This window comes from Juglans microcarpa x Juglans regia, chromosome 2D, assembly GCF_004785595.1.
Source record: "Juglans microcarpa x Juglans regia isolate MS1-56 chromosome 2D, Jm3101_v1.0, whole genome shotgun sequence".
Lineage (NCBI taxonomy): Eukaryota > Viridiplantae > Streptophyta > Magnoliopsida > Fagales > Juglandaceae > Juglans > Juglans microcarpa x Juglans regia.
The window spans coordinates 10,968,123-10,983,510 of NC_054596.1; the positions used below are offsets into that span (position 1 = coordinate 10,968,123).

The 15,388-nt window shown below is 40.9% G+C and overlaps 2 pseudogenes; both read left to right on the forward strand.

Annotated features, from left to right (window-relative positions):
- The first annotated feature begins 217 nt into the window (after positions 1-217).
- Positions 218-1,213, forward strand: LOC121250777 (annotated as a pseudogene).
- Positions 1,214-12,870: 11,657 nt separating this feature from the next.
- Positions 12,871-14,503, forward strand: LOC121249251 (annotated as a pseudogene).
- The last annotated feature ends 885 nt before the right edge of the window (positions 14,504-15,388 follow it).

The following is a 15,388-nucleotide window of genomic DNA, read 5'->3' on the forward strand; positions in this document are numbered from 1 at the left end:
TTTTTTTAGCTTTTTCATGCCTCTCAGCCTCTTGAAAAGCTTCACGTCTAGCCTTCACAGCCTCTACCATGACTAAAGTTGGGAGGGAATCTAGAAGTTTCTAAGCTCTTGGTAATCCACCGACTCACCTCACCATACGTAACTTCTAGAAATCACCCGAAGACACCAACCTTCCAATATACATTCTCCTGCGAGCCAATTCAGCAGCAGCGAGTGTTTTGCATTATATCGATTAACGTCCTCTTTGGTTTCTGCTTTGTCCAGACAAATTCACAAGCACTAGTGCAATGGCTGAAGACGGCGTCGTCAAGGTTTACAATGGCAGCGCCATCACTGACTCCAAGAAGAACCCATTTTCGCTCAAAGCTGGACTAACCCAGATGCTGCACGGCGGGGCTATTCTCGAACTCACAAACGACGATCAAGCCAAGATCGCCGAGGAAGCTGGCACTTGCTATCTTATTGTATTGGAGCCTTTCCACCGAGGTATTTCCCGCATGCCCGACCCGTCCCTGATCAAGGAAATCAAACACACCGTCTCGATCCCTGTAATGGCCAGAGCCCGTGTTGGTCATTTTGTCGAAGCCTAGATCCTCGAATCCATTGGGGTCGATTACATCGAAGAGAGCGAAGCTCTTACTCTTGCAGACGAGGAAAACTCCATTAATAAGCATAACTTTCGCTGCCCATTTGTTTGTGGATGTCAGAATCTTGGAGAAATGTTAAGGAGAATAAGATAAGGGGCAGCGATGATCAGGACTCAAGGGGATTTATTAGGATCTGGAAATATAGCAAAGACTATGAAGAACTTGAGAACAATAATGGGTGAGGTAAGGATTTTGAATAACATGGATGAAGATGAAGTATTCGCCTTTTCGAAGAAGATAATGGCGCCGTATGATCTCGTGGCGCAAACCAAGCTGTTAGGCACTATAATGATCCACATGTCCTGGTGGAGACTAGCTGCGGGTTGGAGAATAGCATGGCTGGTCTGAATCTCGGCGAGGATAGGATCGAACAGTTTGCAAATGAAGGTGCTTAATGGTTCAAGAATCACTGGAATGTCTGTCTCTTATCTGTTATTAGGCATATGGTTGTGTTTTGGTCAATTTAGGTTGTTGAGCATATGAGACTCTTCTTTTCTTCTTCTTCAACATGATAATGTAGATGGTATAAGACTATATAAGTGTTCCGTCTTGTCGTTATGCTCATTTTACCATGAATCTGATACCAATTTGGTCCGTGTTGAATCTGATTTTTGGGGAGTACAGAAAAGGAACTTGAATAAATTTGTGAAATCTCGAGAACAATAATGTGGCAACTTGCATCTGCACAATAAACCAAATAGTCACTTCTGGATGAAGAACCCAGTTGTTGTTTACCATTAAGTGGTTTGTATAATTCAGTTTGAGAGGAGAATCCGTGTTATTTGGTGCCAAAATTCCCATACTTCACTTGTAATGCATCGTTGTGATATGATTATGTTTCTTAAAATGGATATTCTTATATTTGTGGAAATACATTGTACTCGACAAAAATCATGCATATGCATTGTGTTCGATTGCCTATTCCCGTTTCTCTTTTCCATGTATTTTTTTTCCTACTCTGTTAGCTCTAGAGCGCAGAAACTTCTGGATTCCCTCCCAACATTAGCCATGATAGAGGTTGGAAAGGCTAGACGAGAAGCTTTTCAAGAGGCTGAGAGGCATGGAAAAGCTAAAAAAAGATGTAGTGGAGACTATGCGCAGGGCTCAACCCTCAAAAAGCTCAAGTGCTGAAAATGTAGAGGGAGGAAGAAGAAGGTCAAAAAAATTGATAGAGAAACAAAGAGGGAACAAAATGATAAGAAGACGAGACGGAAATTTTAAAAAAATAATTTTTTTTCATGAAAATAGGTGCCGGTTGCATGGAGTTATGCAAGGGGTGGTTGTAAGTAGAATTTCTCATGCTATATACCCCTCATATGTATGCATGTATGTACGAGTCTCTGAAAAACCATTTTAGCCCATATAACTAATGGCTCGTTTGTTTTTACAGATGAATAAGATAAGATGAGTTGAGATTAAAATTAAAAAATTGAATAAAATATTGTTAGAATATATTTTTTAATATTATTTTTATTTTAAAATTTGAAAAAATTGTATTGTTTATTTTATTTTGTATTAAAAGTTAAGAAAATTATGATTATTAGATGAAATGAAATGATATATTTTTTAAAAGCAAACTAAGCCTGAAACAATGCCCAATAGCATGTCGCCATACATGCTAGCTGCAGCTTTTTAGCAATAGACCGCGGATTATTGTGGAAGTCTCAAATATGTCATCCTGAGGAGGAGATATGTTTTGTCATTTGTGGATATCTCCCCAATTCTCCCCATTCAATCTATTAAATAGGTCTGAAAAAAAAATAGAAAATCCGTAAACCGGACTTAACAGGTCCGGTGTATAACCGGTTTAATCCGTTCTAATTTTACAAAATCGGTTCAAAACAAGTTCGAATCAGTTTTACTTTTAATAACACCAACCGGATCGGTTCATATATATAATTTTTTTATAATTTTATATATTATATATATTATATGCTAAATTGTTAATCAATATAACATCAAATTGTAAAATCTTATTATTCATGTCTAATAATCTAATAACATAAAATTAATATAACATTTAATATAATATAAAATTAATTTTATAAATCTTAATATAAGTTATAACATTTGATATAACATATAAATTTTAATTTTAGAATATAAACAATAATATTCTTATAATATATATGAATAATTCTGGGTGCAGTCCAAAATAAAGCCTCCCCACGCACGACTAAATGAAACGGAAAGTTTTAATTAATTAAACGTTATCATTTCAAAACCTCCCCAAAGAACTACTACGTCTTGTCTCCCTCAAACCCACCCCCCAAATGACCTGACCCTCCCTCTTTGCTCTTTGTTCTCGCTCGTCTTCCCCATTAACAAAACAATATGAGAGATTGCATATCCATCCACATTGGGCAGGCCGGTATCCAAGTGGGTAATGCTTGTTAGGTAATGCATCAAAAATCTGATTAAAGAATATGATGAAATTCCCTCTTACAACCTTTGCGATATTATATAGAGCATCACAAGCATAATAGCGAACTCTGCTATCTTGGTCAGAAAAAGACTTGAGCACAGGTGGCACAATTTGCTCAAGATGTTGAGCTGCTTCACTAGTCAACCCAACTGTCGCAGCAACTAATCCTATCAATCCTTCCTTCTGATGATTCGCTTGTGGCGAATATGTAAATTCGGAGGCCAACAAATGGATCACCACCGAAATCTTGTCGAGATCCCCAGCTGCCGCAAGCTGCTTCACAATTCCTTCAACCTCAAGAGCGGCATTCTTGCGCTTCTCGTAGAGCTTGTCCGAGAGATTTCGAAGCACGAAGGCGGGAATCACATAGAACACGTCGACCATAGTTTTTCCTTAAAGTTTTTCAATGTCGTTTACGGATCTTCTCCTGCTCGAATCAGAACATTTCTCTCTCAAGGGTCCTTAAAGTTTTTCCTTATTCCAAAGATCCCGAAATCGACAAAACTAATAATGGAATCGGAATTGTAACTTTGGGTTCTGACCCATTGACATCTTCATTTAAAATTTGCATGAAGATGGTGGAGGAGAAGCTGACGTCGACTGTAGCGGGCGGAGCTCGAAGGTGGCCTACGACGTTGGAGTTGTCTCTGTGAATGGAGGGATGAGATGTTTGTCGAGAGGGATAATTGCTGGATCCTAGAGGGAATTTACTAAAAGGGGCAGTTTTGATATTTCACCACATGAACTTGAGAGTAATTTACTGAAAACCCAATCGTCCACACGCAGTCCTCCCAACGTGGACTGTACCTAACCACGTTATTAATATAATATAAGTTAAGTTATTCATATAACATAAACAATAAAATCTTAGACATCAACAATAATATTAAGTTATTAATATAAGCCTACTTTTGATATATATATATATATATATATATATATATAAAAGATAAATACATTTTATGGCACAATGAATTATAATATATAAATTCTTTCTCACCAAAAGGTGACGTGGTTAAGGGATATCCCACTTAGGGGTGGATAGCGGGGGCCCGCCCCCTGCTACCCCACCCCCGCATGGGCGGGTGGGCTACCCCGCACCACACATGTGGGGGCGGGGACCCCCGCCCGGCATGAAGAAGCACTAGCAGGGGCGGGGGTGGGCTGACCCCAACGAGGCCCAGTCCCGCACCCCGCTCCACACCATCCCAAATTATAATAAAAAATAATTTTTTATATTTATATAAATAGATATTGTATATAAATATATACAATTTATTAAAAACTTGAATTCAAGTTAATGGATTGCTTTGGTCTCCTAGGCCAACCATTATATGGGAGGCCAAGGCAATACAATAGTCATTCTTAAACAATGACTATTGTATTGCATTGGCCTCCCATATAATGGTTGGCCTAGAAGGCCAATGCAATCCAAAATACAACTTTAATGAGTTTATATTTTTTCAAATAAAATTTATAGTTATATTATATTATAATTTGGGTCTAAAAAAAATTTTAGACCCAAAAAAAATATAGATCCAGTGAATCACTGGATTGAGCGGGGGGCGGGGGGCGAGTTTGAAACCGCTTCCCTCGCATGGTGCGGGGAGGGGGGCAGGGAGGGGATGCCCCCGCCCTGCACCATGCGGGTAGCACCCCTAATCCCACTAGCCTGATACTTAAAGGTTAAAACGGTCGAGGGATCTCTCGTTAACACCTTCTCGCCAAAAGGGGACGTGGTCGAGAGATATCCCACTAGTCTCATACTTAAAGGTTAAAATGGTCGAGGGATCTCCCGTTAACACATTCTCGCCAAAAGGTAACATGGTCGAGGGATCTTCCACTAGCCTCATACTTAAAGGTTAAAATGGTTGAAGGTTAACACCTTCTCGACAAAAGGTGATGTGGTCAAGGAATCTCCCGTTAACACATTCTCGCCAAAAGGTGACGTGATTGAGGGATCTTCCACTAGCCTAAAACTTAAAGGTTAAAACGGTCTAAGGATTTCCCGTTAACACATTCTCGCCAAAAGGTGACGTGGTCAAGGGATCTCCCACTAGCCTTATACTTAAAGATTAAAACGGCCGAGGGATCTCCTGTTAACACCTTCTCGCCAAAAGATGACGTGGTCAAGGGATCTCCCGTTAACACCTTCTCGCCAAAAGGTGACGTGGTTGAGGGATCTCTCACTAGCCTAAAACTTAAAGGTTAAAACGGTCGAGGGATCTCTCATTAACACCTTCTCGCCAAAAGGCGACGTGGTCGAGGGATCTCCCACTAGCCTCATACTTAAAGGTTAAAACAGTCGAGGGATCTCCCGTTAACACATTCTCGCCAAAAGGTGGTCGAGTGATCTCCCACTAGCCTAAAGGTTAAAATGGTCGAGAGATCTTCCGTTAACACCTTCTCGCCAAAAGGTGACGTGGTCAAGTGATTTCCTACTAGCCTTATACTTAAAGGTTAAAATGGTTGAGGGATCTCCCGTTAACACCTTCTTACCAAAAGATGACGTGGTCGATGGATCTCCCACTAGCCTCATACTTAAAGGTTAAAACGGTTGAGGGATCTCCCGTTAACACCTTCTCACCAAAAGGTGACGTGGTCGAGGGATCTCCCACTAGCCTAAAGGTTAAAACGTGATCTCTTGTTAACACCTTCTCGCCAAAAGGCGACGTGGTCGAGAGATCTCCCACTAGCCTTATACTTAAAGGTTAGAACAGTTGAGGGATCTCCCATTAACACTTTTTTGCCAAAAGGCAACGTGGTCAAGGGATCTCCCATTAACACCTTATCGCCAAAAGGCGACGTGGTCGAAGGATCTCCCACTAGCCTCATACTTAAAGGTTAAAATGGTCGAAAGATCTCCTGTTAACACCTTATCGCCAAAAGGCGACGTGGTCGAGGGATCTCCCACTAGCCTGATACTTAGAGGTTAAAACAGTCGAGAGATCTCTCGTTAACCCATTCTCCTGCTACACTCACATCGGAGTGTCTCCATTCGCCACAACCGCCGCCAGCAGGTTACATTCGGGAACGAGCCTCTAAGCTCCGCAACCACCTTACGCGGGTATCCTTCGGGAACGAGTCGACAGACTCAACAACCGTCTAAGATGAATCTAGGGGGTCGACAGGCACCCTGACCACTTAAGCGCAGATTACTATAAACCAACTCTTACATCCACATCAAAACGAAAAAATACCAACAAAAAATACAGCACGGGGCAAAATCCACTGAGACCACCAAAAAGGATCACCGAGCACGAAAATATACTCACTTTACTAATGATAAACATTCACATACAATCACTATGCAAACGTTCTTGTAAACAAACTTCACAAAGGCTCATCCTCTAAGGCCTTTACTACAAATTTTACAATTTATTCTTGAAGACCACTCATGGAGATCTCCATTGCATAACAGTGAAAAACTACGAACCAGCTACCAGAATTTCTTTTTCTGCAGGTTACCTTCATCACGGTTGACTTGAAGATTCTCAAGGCATTCTTAATAAACAAGTTGGCCTTAAGAATCGAGGGCATCTGTTAGGGACTAAATTGATTGGGTCAAACCCTTTGGAAACCTATCACTAAGGGAAGAGATAAAGCCAAGAGATAAGGCAAAGAAATTAGCTCAAACTTCTAAAAGGAAAAGGTTTCACAAGGCAAATTGGACTCCATCGTTCTAAGGAAATAACTTTTATAAATAGCCTACAAGAGGTAACAAAGAGGGGGGATTTTTTTTGTCTACTTTATACATTTACTCTTATACTATTATTGACTTAGGTATCGGAGGCATTCCCTCAAACCCCCAAGCCACTTTATTCTTTGGTTGCAAGCAACTGTTTGGTGGTGGCGGTAAAACACGTCCTCAACAATACTAGTATCTTTCTTTGCTCTAGAAAACTTTGTGAGGTTTTCACTTTTCATCATTAAAATTACACTAAAAAAATCGGATTGATACCAGTAAAATCAGAAGTTTCAATTTCGATGATGAATCGGTCCGATATCGATTTTTCAATTTCAAAACTGGCGTATAGTGACTCGCTTTTAAAATATGTTCAAAATCGAACTAAACAAGACCGATTACACCTACTGTGGTTCTCTTGGGATCATTGCCACTCCAAAAGATATCTCAATCTCATTTGGGAGTGACTGCTTTATGCAGTCACCCCACCAAAATTAAAGAGTATCCTGATCCCCTCTATTGAGAGGGAGGAGAAGAAAGTTTTTATTTGTGTTTTAAACTTAATTTCTTATTTTTCAATTATTTAGGGCTTGTTTGTTTTCAGAGATGAGATGAGATAAGATGAGTTGAGATTAAAGTTAAAAAGTTGAATAAAATATTGTTAGAATATATTTTTTAATATTATTTTTGTTCTGAGATTTGAAAAAGTTGAATTGTTTATTTTATTTTGTGTGGGGATTTATAAAAGTTATAATGATGAGATGAGATGAGATGAGATATTTCCTAAAAACAAATGAGGCTTTAGTTTACTTATATTTTGTAATTCCTTTTTTTTATTGTGACACGTGATATATTTCTATTGATAATGATGTGATTTACGAATCATAAAAAAATGACTTCTATATGACGAAGACTTAAAACTAAATTCAAAATATGGGTGAAAAAAAATTCAAAATTAAAAGTAAAAAGAATGATTTATCTAGCTCACTAATGCATTACAAATTAATTTCATAAGGATAATGTTAGATATAATTTAAAGTGTGTAATCTTCTCATATATTGTTTTAAAATAAATAAAATATACTATTAAAAAATAAAATTTTTATATAAATTTTAAATTTATTTAACTTTTTTATAAAATTAAACCAGTTAAAACTATAAATATCATTTCTATCGCACAAGTATTTTTTTTATCCGGTAATTTTTACGTACTCCTTGCACATTCTACTGATTTTACATAATCCTTACGTATTTTATTGATATGATTGATTGCATAATTTATTTTTAATATAAAATACCTGTCCATATCAATAAGTGCACAAAAAAAATACGAAAAAAATGAGTGTAAGTAGCAATTTTCGTACCCTTTTGTTGGCCTTCATTGGTTACCATAGAAATCCAGAAGCAGTTTCTTGCTAACAAAGAAAAAGACACCCACAAGCAGGACAAAAGCTCTGGTTTCTGCCATTAAATTTTGGATCGGACCAAAAGCCACCATGTCCGCACTCCCACACAGTTCTACATTCCTTGCACATGCCATAACGAATGACACTTACGAGGTCGAGGGCTTCAGCAAGTTCTTCGATTCCTGGCTTTCCGAACAAGACCAATACCTCCAAGAACTTGTAACACCCCCTGGGGTAGAAGGTTGTATAAGCTCACTCAGAGAATGAGCATTCTCTTGAGAAGGGGAAATACTAGAAAACTTATGCATTCATTACTTGCCTTACAGAAGAAAATAACCATGTATATGGACAGAGCCCGTAACAACTCTGCGCACTCATGGAGAATATTCTCTGACAGTACCATAACAACTTAACGGAATAAAGCAAGGAAATACAATAACCAATATTTGATTAATTCTGAATATACTAGACTTAATACTGAACTGGGCCACGGCCCACTTATTAATAAAACCCATTGCAGCGTAGGCTTCAGCCTCTTTGTGATCCAGCCCATTCTCGAACTCAAGTCAACTTAGTATTCACAACAACACTTCAGTTTTACTTCAGACTTCTCTTCTCACTTATCTTCTCCTGAGCTCCCTAGGGTTTCACCGTAACAATGCCCCACGATTTTTAACACCTTGCCCACAAGGTATGGGTAGGCCTCTTTCAAACGATGATAGGGTTCCCAAGTGGCATCCTCTGCCGATTGACCCTGCCAGCGCGTCAGCACTTCCACGACGGCTCGTCGGTTGACCTGACGGAGATGTCTTTCCAAAATTTCTTCGGGTTCTGGTTTAAGTACTCCTCGAGAGTCCACTGGCGGTAGTTGAATCATCGGGGCCACAAATCTGTCGAGCTTCTTCTTCAACAACGAGACATGGAAGACGGGGTGAATGGCTGCTGATTCCGAAAGTTTCAGATGGTATGCGACAGTTCCAATGCGCTCTGTGACTGGAAAGGGTCCATAAAATCGTGGAGAAAGCTTGGCATCCCGCCGTTGTGCCACTGAGAGTTGACGGCATGGTTGCAGTCGGAGGTAGACCAAATCTCCTACCATAAATTCCCTCTCTTTTCTTTTCAGATCAGCATACTTCCTCATCCGATCTTGTGCCTTTTGAAGGTTCTGTTTAAGGAGTTGCTTGATCTGCTCTCGGGTGCAGAGGGAGGAATCCACTGCTTCCACTGGTGAAGAGCTTGGTAAATAGCTTAGTAAACGGGGTAGGGGGTAACCGTAGAGGGCCTCGAATGGGGTCATCTGTGTTGAGGAGTGCCTAGTGGTATTGTACCACCACTCCGCCAGTGGGATCCACGAGACCCAGTCCTTGGGATGTTCACCCACAAAGCACCTTAAGTAATTTTTTAGGGTCTTATTGACTGCCTTGGATTGACCATTTGTCTGGGGATGGTAGGCTGTGCTGAAGGCCAGTTCGACTCTCTGCTGCTTGAAAATCTCCCCACAGAACCTGCTGGTGAAGCTCTTATCTCTGTCAGATACTATTGAGTTGGGCATGCCATGTAACCTGAAAATGTTTTTGAGGAAGGTTTGGGCTAGGGTAGAGGCAGTGTAGGGATGGGAAAGTGGAGTGAAATGTGAGTATTTGGTTAGGCGATCAACTACAACCCATAAGCAGTTGTATGAGTGGGAAGAGGGAAGGCCATCAATGAAGTCCATTGTTATATGGGTCCATGGTTTAGAGGGTATGGGCAAGGGATTTAGAATGCCACCAGGAAGAGAATTCTCAGGTTTTACTCACTGGCATATGTCACAATTTCTTACATACTCACATACTGCAGCTCTTAGCCGTGGCCAATAGACTTCTCTTTTAACCCTGTGTAAGGTTTTATCTAACCCTGAATGGCCACTAGTAGGGCTATCATGGAAAAGGTGAAGTAATTTAGACTTGAGTTCTGGGTTGTTGGGTATGTAAAGTCTGTTTTTGTAGTATAGGCACCCTTCCCTTACTGACACCTTGTCTTTTATTTCTCCACTCTCCACCTTCTGGAATAGTAGTTGCATTTCAGGATCCTCTCGCTCTCTTGTTTCACTTCTGCCAGCAAGTCCCAAGTGGGAACTGAAATAATGGAGAGTACTATAGGACTCTTGCCTTCGTCCTTCCTAGATAGGGCATCTGCTGCCCTATTTTCAAAGCCTCTTTTGTATTCCACCAGAAAATCATACCTTAGAAGTTTGCTGATCCACTTCTGTTGCATAGTAGTGCCAACCTTCTGGTCTAATAAAAACTTCAAACTCTGATGGTCTGTCTTCACTATGAAGGGCCTGCCCAAGAGGTAATGCCTCCATCTTTGCACTGCAGAAACCAGTGCAAAGAGCTCCTTCTCATAGGTTGACATATTCAAGGCTCTACCCTTCAAAGCCTGGCTATAAAATGCAATCGGATGTCCCTTTTGCATCAAGACCGCCCCCACAGCCTTTCCCGAAGCATCACACTCACTTTCGAATGGAAGTGAAAAATTGGGAAGAGCTAGAACTGGAGGTTTAGTCACTGCCTCCTTGAGTGCATGGAATGTTGTTTCTGCAGTAGCTGTCCACTTAAACCCATCTTTTTTCAGCAACTCTGTAAGGGGGTAGCTACTCCTCCATACCCTTGGATGAACCTTTTGTAATATCCAGTTAGCCCCAAAAAGCCTCTTAAAGACCTCACAATAGTTGGTATGGGCCATAACTCCATGGCCTTAAGCTTCTCGGGGTTGGCTTTGACTCCTTGAGATGAGATTAAATGCCCTAGGTAAGCCACTTCTGAGCAACCAAACATGCACTTGGAGCCCTTGGCAAAGAGTTGATGTTGTTGGAGTATCTGTAGTGTAATCTCCAAATGCTGTCCATGTTCCTCCTCGCTTTTGCTATAGATTAAAATGTCATCAAAAAACACAAGTATGAAATGTCTTAGAAAGGGTCTAAAAATATGGTTCGTCAAACTTGGGAATGTTGATGGGTCATTAGTCAAGCCAAAGGGCATGACTAAAAATTCATAGTGGCCTTCGTGGGTACGAAAGGCTGTTTTTGAAATATCTTCAGCCTTGACTCTGATCTGATGATAACCCGATCGAAGATCCAACTTAGAAAAAATAGTAGAGCCACAAAGTTCATCCAATAGTTCTTCCACCACAGGTATGGGGTATTGGTCCTTCACTGTGACCTTGTTTAAGGCCCTGTAATCCACACAAAGGCACCAAGACCCATCAGCCTTTCTTACCAACAACACTGGTAAGGAATATGGGCTTTGACTTGGCTGAATAACCCCTGTACCCAGCAGTTCCTTTACTATCTTTTCTATCTCGTCTTTTTGGTAGTAGGGATACCTATAGGATCTTACTGAAATTGGGCTTGTTCCAGGATGTAGGGGAATGGAATGGTCATGGGATCTTTGTGGTGGAAGTTCTCTAGGTTCAGCGAAAATCTCTGGGAACTGGTTTATTATGTTTAAAAGGAAGGTTAGGGTTTTTGGTGTTGCTGGCTCAAGTTCTAAATACTGCAATAATACCCCTTTGCTGCCCATGCTGCTAGGGTTAGGTAAACTGCCCTCTTCCACCAATTTAGAGCTGGTCAAGCCTCTAAGTAGCACTTGCTGCCCTTTCATTGAAAATTGCATTTTTAACTCTTTGAAATTCCACAAGATAGATCCTAAGGTTTGGAGCCAGACCACTCCTAAGACCATATCACACCCTGCCAACGACAACACATAGGCTTCAATCATACAGGGAACATTCTGAATTACGAGTGGTATGTCTTTCACTTTCCCCACACTAGAGACTACTTCCCCAATTGCCACTTTAACCTGGACTGTTTCCTCCCTATTGACTCGCATTCTGGTCTTATGAACTACTGCAGGGTCAACAAAGTTATGGGTGCTGCCAGAGTCAATGAGAATGACTATCCAGCAGTCTCCAATTTTGCCTTTGACTCGCATGGTCTTAGTATTGATTGAACCAGTGATAGCATGGAGTGATATTTCTGGCCCCCCCTTCTAGTTTAAGTACTTCCACCAGCCTCTGTTTTGGTTCCTTTCCCTTCTCAAGCAAATCCCCCATCACAGCCCCTTCCTCATCAGGCACCTCACAAATCTCCTCAATCAAGTATAGTCTAGGCTTTTGACACTTATGCCCCAGTGACCATCTTGCCTCACAGTAATAACATAGACCCTTATCCCTACGGTCCTTCATTTGTGTTTGGCTAATTTTTTGTACTGGTAAGGTGAGTTTTGGGTAGTTTTTCTAGTTCTCAGATGGTGGTTGGTTAATTCTGGGTAGGGTGGTTTTGGTAGAATAGGAAGTGAAGGGTTTATAGGTTTTTCTAGTGAGGGACAAGTTTTCCTCCTGGATTTTGGCCAAACTATATGCTGAAATAAGGGATGTCGGATTGAACATGCGTACTAGAAGACGAATGTCATCCCTAAGCCCACTCAAAAAACAACTTAGTTTGTAGTTATCAGATAGCCCCTCAGCCTATTAGAGAGAGACTCAAATTGAGTTTTGTAGTCCTCTACTGAACCAGATTGCCTAAGCCTGGTTAAGGCCTCCATAGGATCATCATAACAACTTGGACCAAACCTAATAAGTAAGGCCCTCACAAACCACTCCCAATCAACCAACTGCCTAGTCTCATCCATCTCCTGGAACCACACCAAAGCCCTACCCTCCATATGAAATGACGCTAACCGTAATTTGTGTTGTGGCAGAGTATTGTGAAACTTAAAGAATTGATGTACCTTGTACAACTAGCTTGTTGGATCATCGCCAGTAAATACTGGAAAATAAAGTCTTACCAAACGGGTCTGCACTTCTCCCACCTGAACCATTTGGAGTTCTTGCTGTCCTTTTGGTGCATGGGAAGATTCAGCTTCCTCTTGATTCTTCTTCTACAACTCCACTGTGAGCAAGGAAAGTTGTCTCTTCAAGTCCAGCATTTCTGTTTCCAAACTCTTGAACTGGGATTCCGAAGTTTTCTTCAGAGAGGTGAAACTCTCCTGTAGCTGTGATAGACGAGTGCCTTCTGCCATTAGTATATTTTTGTAAGAAGGGGATGGGGGTATCTCTGATACCAATTCTGTAACACCCCCTGGGGTAGAAGGTTGTATAAGCTCATTCAGAGAATGAGCATTCTCTCAAGAAGGGGAAATACTAGAAAACTTATGCATTCATTACTTGCCTTACAGAAGAAAACAACCATGTATATGGACAGAGCCCGTAACAACTCTGCGCACTCATGGAGAATATTCTTTGACAGTACCATAACAACTTAACAGAATAAAGCAAGGAAATACAATAACCAATATTTGATTAATTCTAAATATACTAGACTTAATACTAAACTGGGCCAAGGCCCACTTATTAATAAAACCCATTGCAGCGCAGGCTTCAGCCTCTTCGTGATTCAGCCCATTCCAGAACTCAAGTCAACTTAGTCTTCACGACAACACTTCAGTTTTACTTCAGACTTCTCTTCTCACTTATCTTCTCCTAAGTTCCCTAGGGTTTCACCGTAACAGAACTCATCTCTGTTTCCAAGAAATACAACCAAAACGCCGACCCCGGTGACCTCCACAGCCGAGTCGTCGACTCATGACTAGGTTGTGCACGAGCCTGTCTTGTGCCTACTCATCAACCGAGTCATCCAGCATTACTAACATTACTATGGAGCCAAGTCGAAGTGGGCCAAGCAGGACGTGCCAGCCATGTTGTCTCCCTCTTGGCTAAGCTCGCTCGAGGACGCGTTCCTTTGGATAGGCGGGTGGCGACCCAGTATGGCTTTTCATTTGCTCTACTCCAAGTCCGGGTTGCAACTGGAGGAACATCTCGCTGATTTGATCCGCGGGCTTAGTACCGGAGATTTGGGAGATCTCTCGCCGAGTCAAATCAACTGGGTGGATGCATTGCAAAGGAGGAGGATTGTGGAGGAGAAGGAGCTTACGGAGAAGTTGGCAAAGCATCAGGAAACGGTAGCCGACTCTTCGATGGTGGAGTTGTCGCACAAGGTGACGGAGTTGTTGATCAGGGGAAGGGAGGCGGGCGGGGATGGTACTGGACTCGACGAGGACCGAGTCGACTCGGCTCTGGCACCGAAGGAGGAGGGATTGGTGGACATCTTGCAGACAGCAGATGATCTACAGCTGAGAACTCTGAAAGGAATCCTTGACGTTTTGACTCCATTCCAGGCCGTCCATTTCTTGATCGCTGCTGCTGAGTTGCACCTGAGGCTTCATGATTGGGGGTATAAGAGGGATGAAAAGGCTAGGCAACACCATGGGAGTAATGGGAGTCATGATCACCCACATTCATGAACAAAATTCCAATTCACTGTTACAACTATGCAGCTACAAGGAGAAGAGAGTGCATGCAGCTGAGGTATTAGTTTAGAATTAAAGTTACAGTTATAAGATTCCAGATGGGGATGTGTGTCTGGTTGTTAAGTTTTGAGTATCTGATCTTAGCTTCTTGTGAGTTAGGACAAAGTTTTTGAGGTGATATATGTCCTGCACATCTACGCAGGAAGAAGAATATTGAATTAGTAATGTTCTAAATTCTACGTTGTTATTGATTGCACACTTTTTCATGCACAAGCCTGAAATTGCCAAGTCAACCAAAAAATACTTCAAAATGTCAATTCAAGTAAATAAACAAGTAGAATAATCCAAGGAGAAAAAGATACAAGTTAAGCAAACCCGTTTGAATTCGGAATATGTTTCATCTCATCTTATTTTATTTTATTATTATAATTTTTTTAAATTTTTATACAAAATATAATAAACAATTCAATTTTTTTAAATTTTAATTGAACTTTTTATTACAAAATAATATTATAACAATATTTTTTTCAACTTCCATCTTTCATCTAAAATCATCTCATCTCATCCTTAAATCTAAATCACTCCTATATGTAAATAGACACTCTAGATCCACATATCTGGACAATAACATCCAGGCTGAAGTCAAAAGAGAATGCACCCTCCATCGGTGAAAGCAAGGATTGCCCAAACAATTCAAGGTTGGTGAGGATTGAGGAAGTCATCCTCCATATTATGGAGTTTTTGAAAAGTTGAGGAAAGTTGCTCCTTAGACAGCCTTTCTGATACAACCACTGGAGGAGCCTTTGGTTTTTTACCATAAAATTCACTCGCAGTTGTTGATATGCCCACAGCCCAGGCATGCAAAGACAATCCCATGAT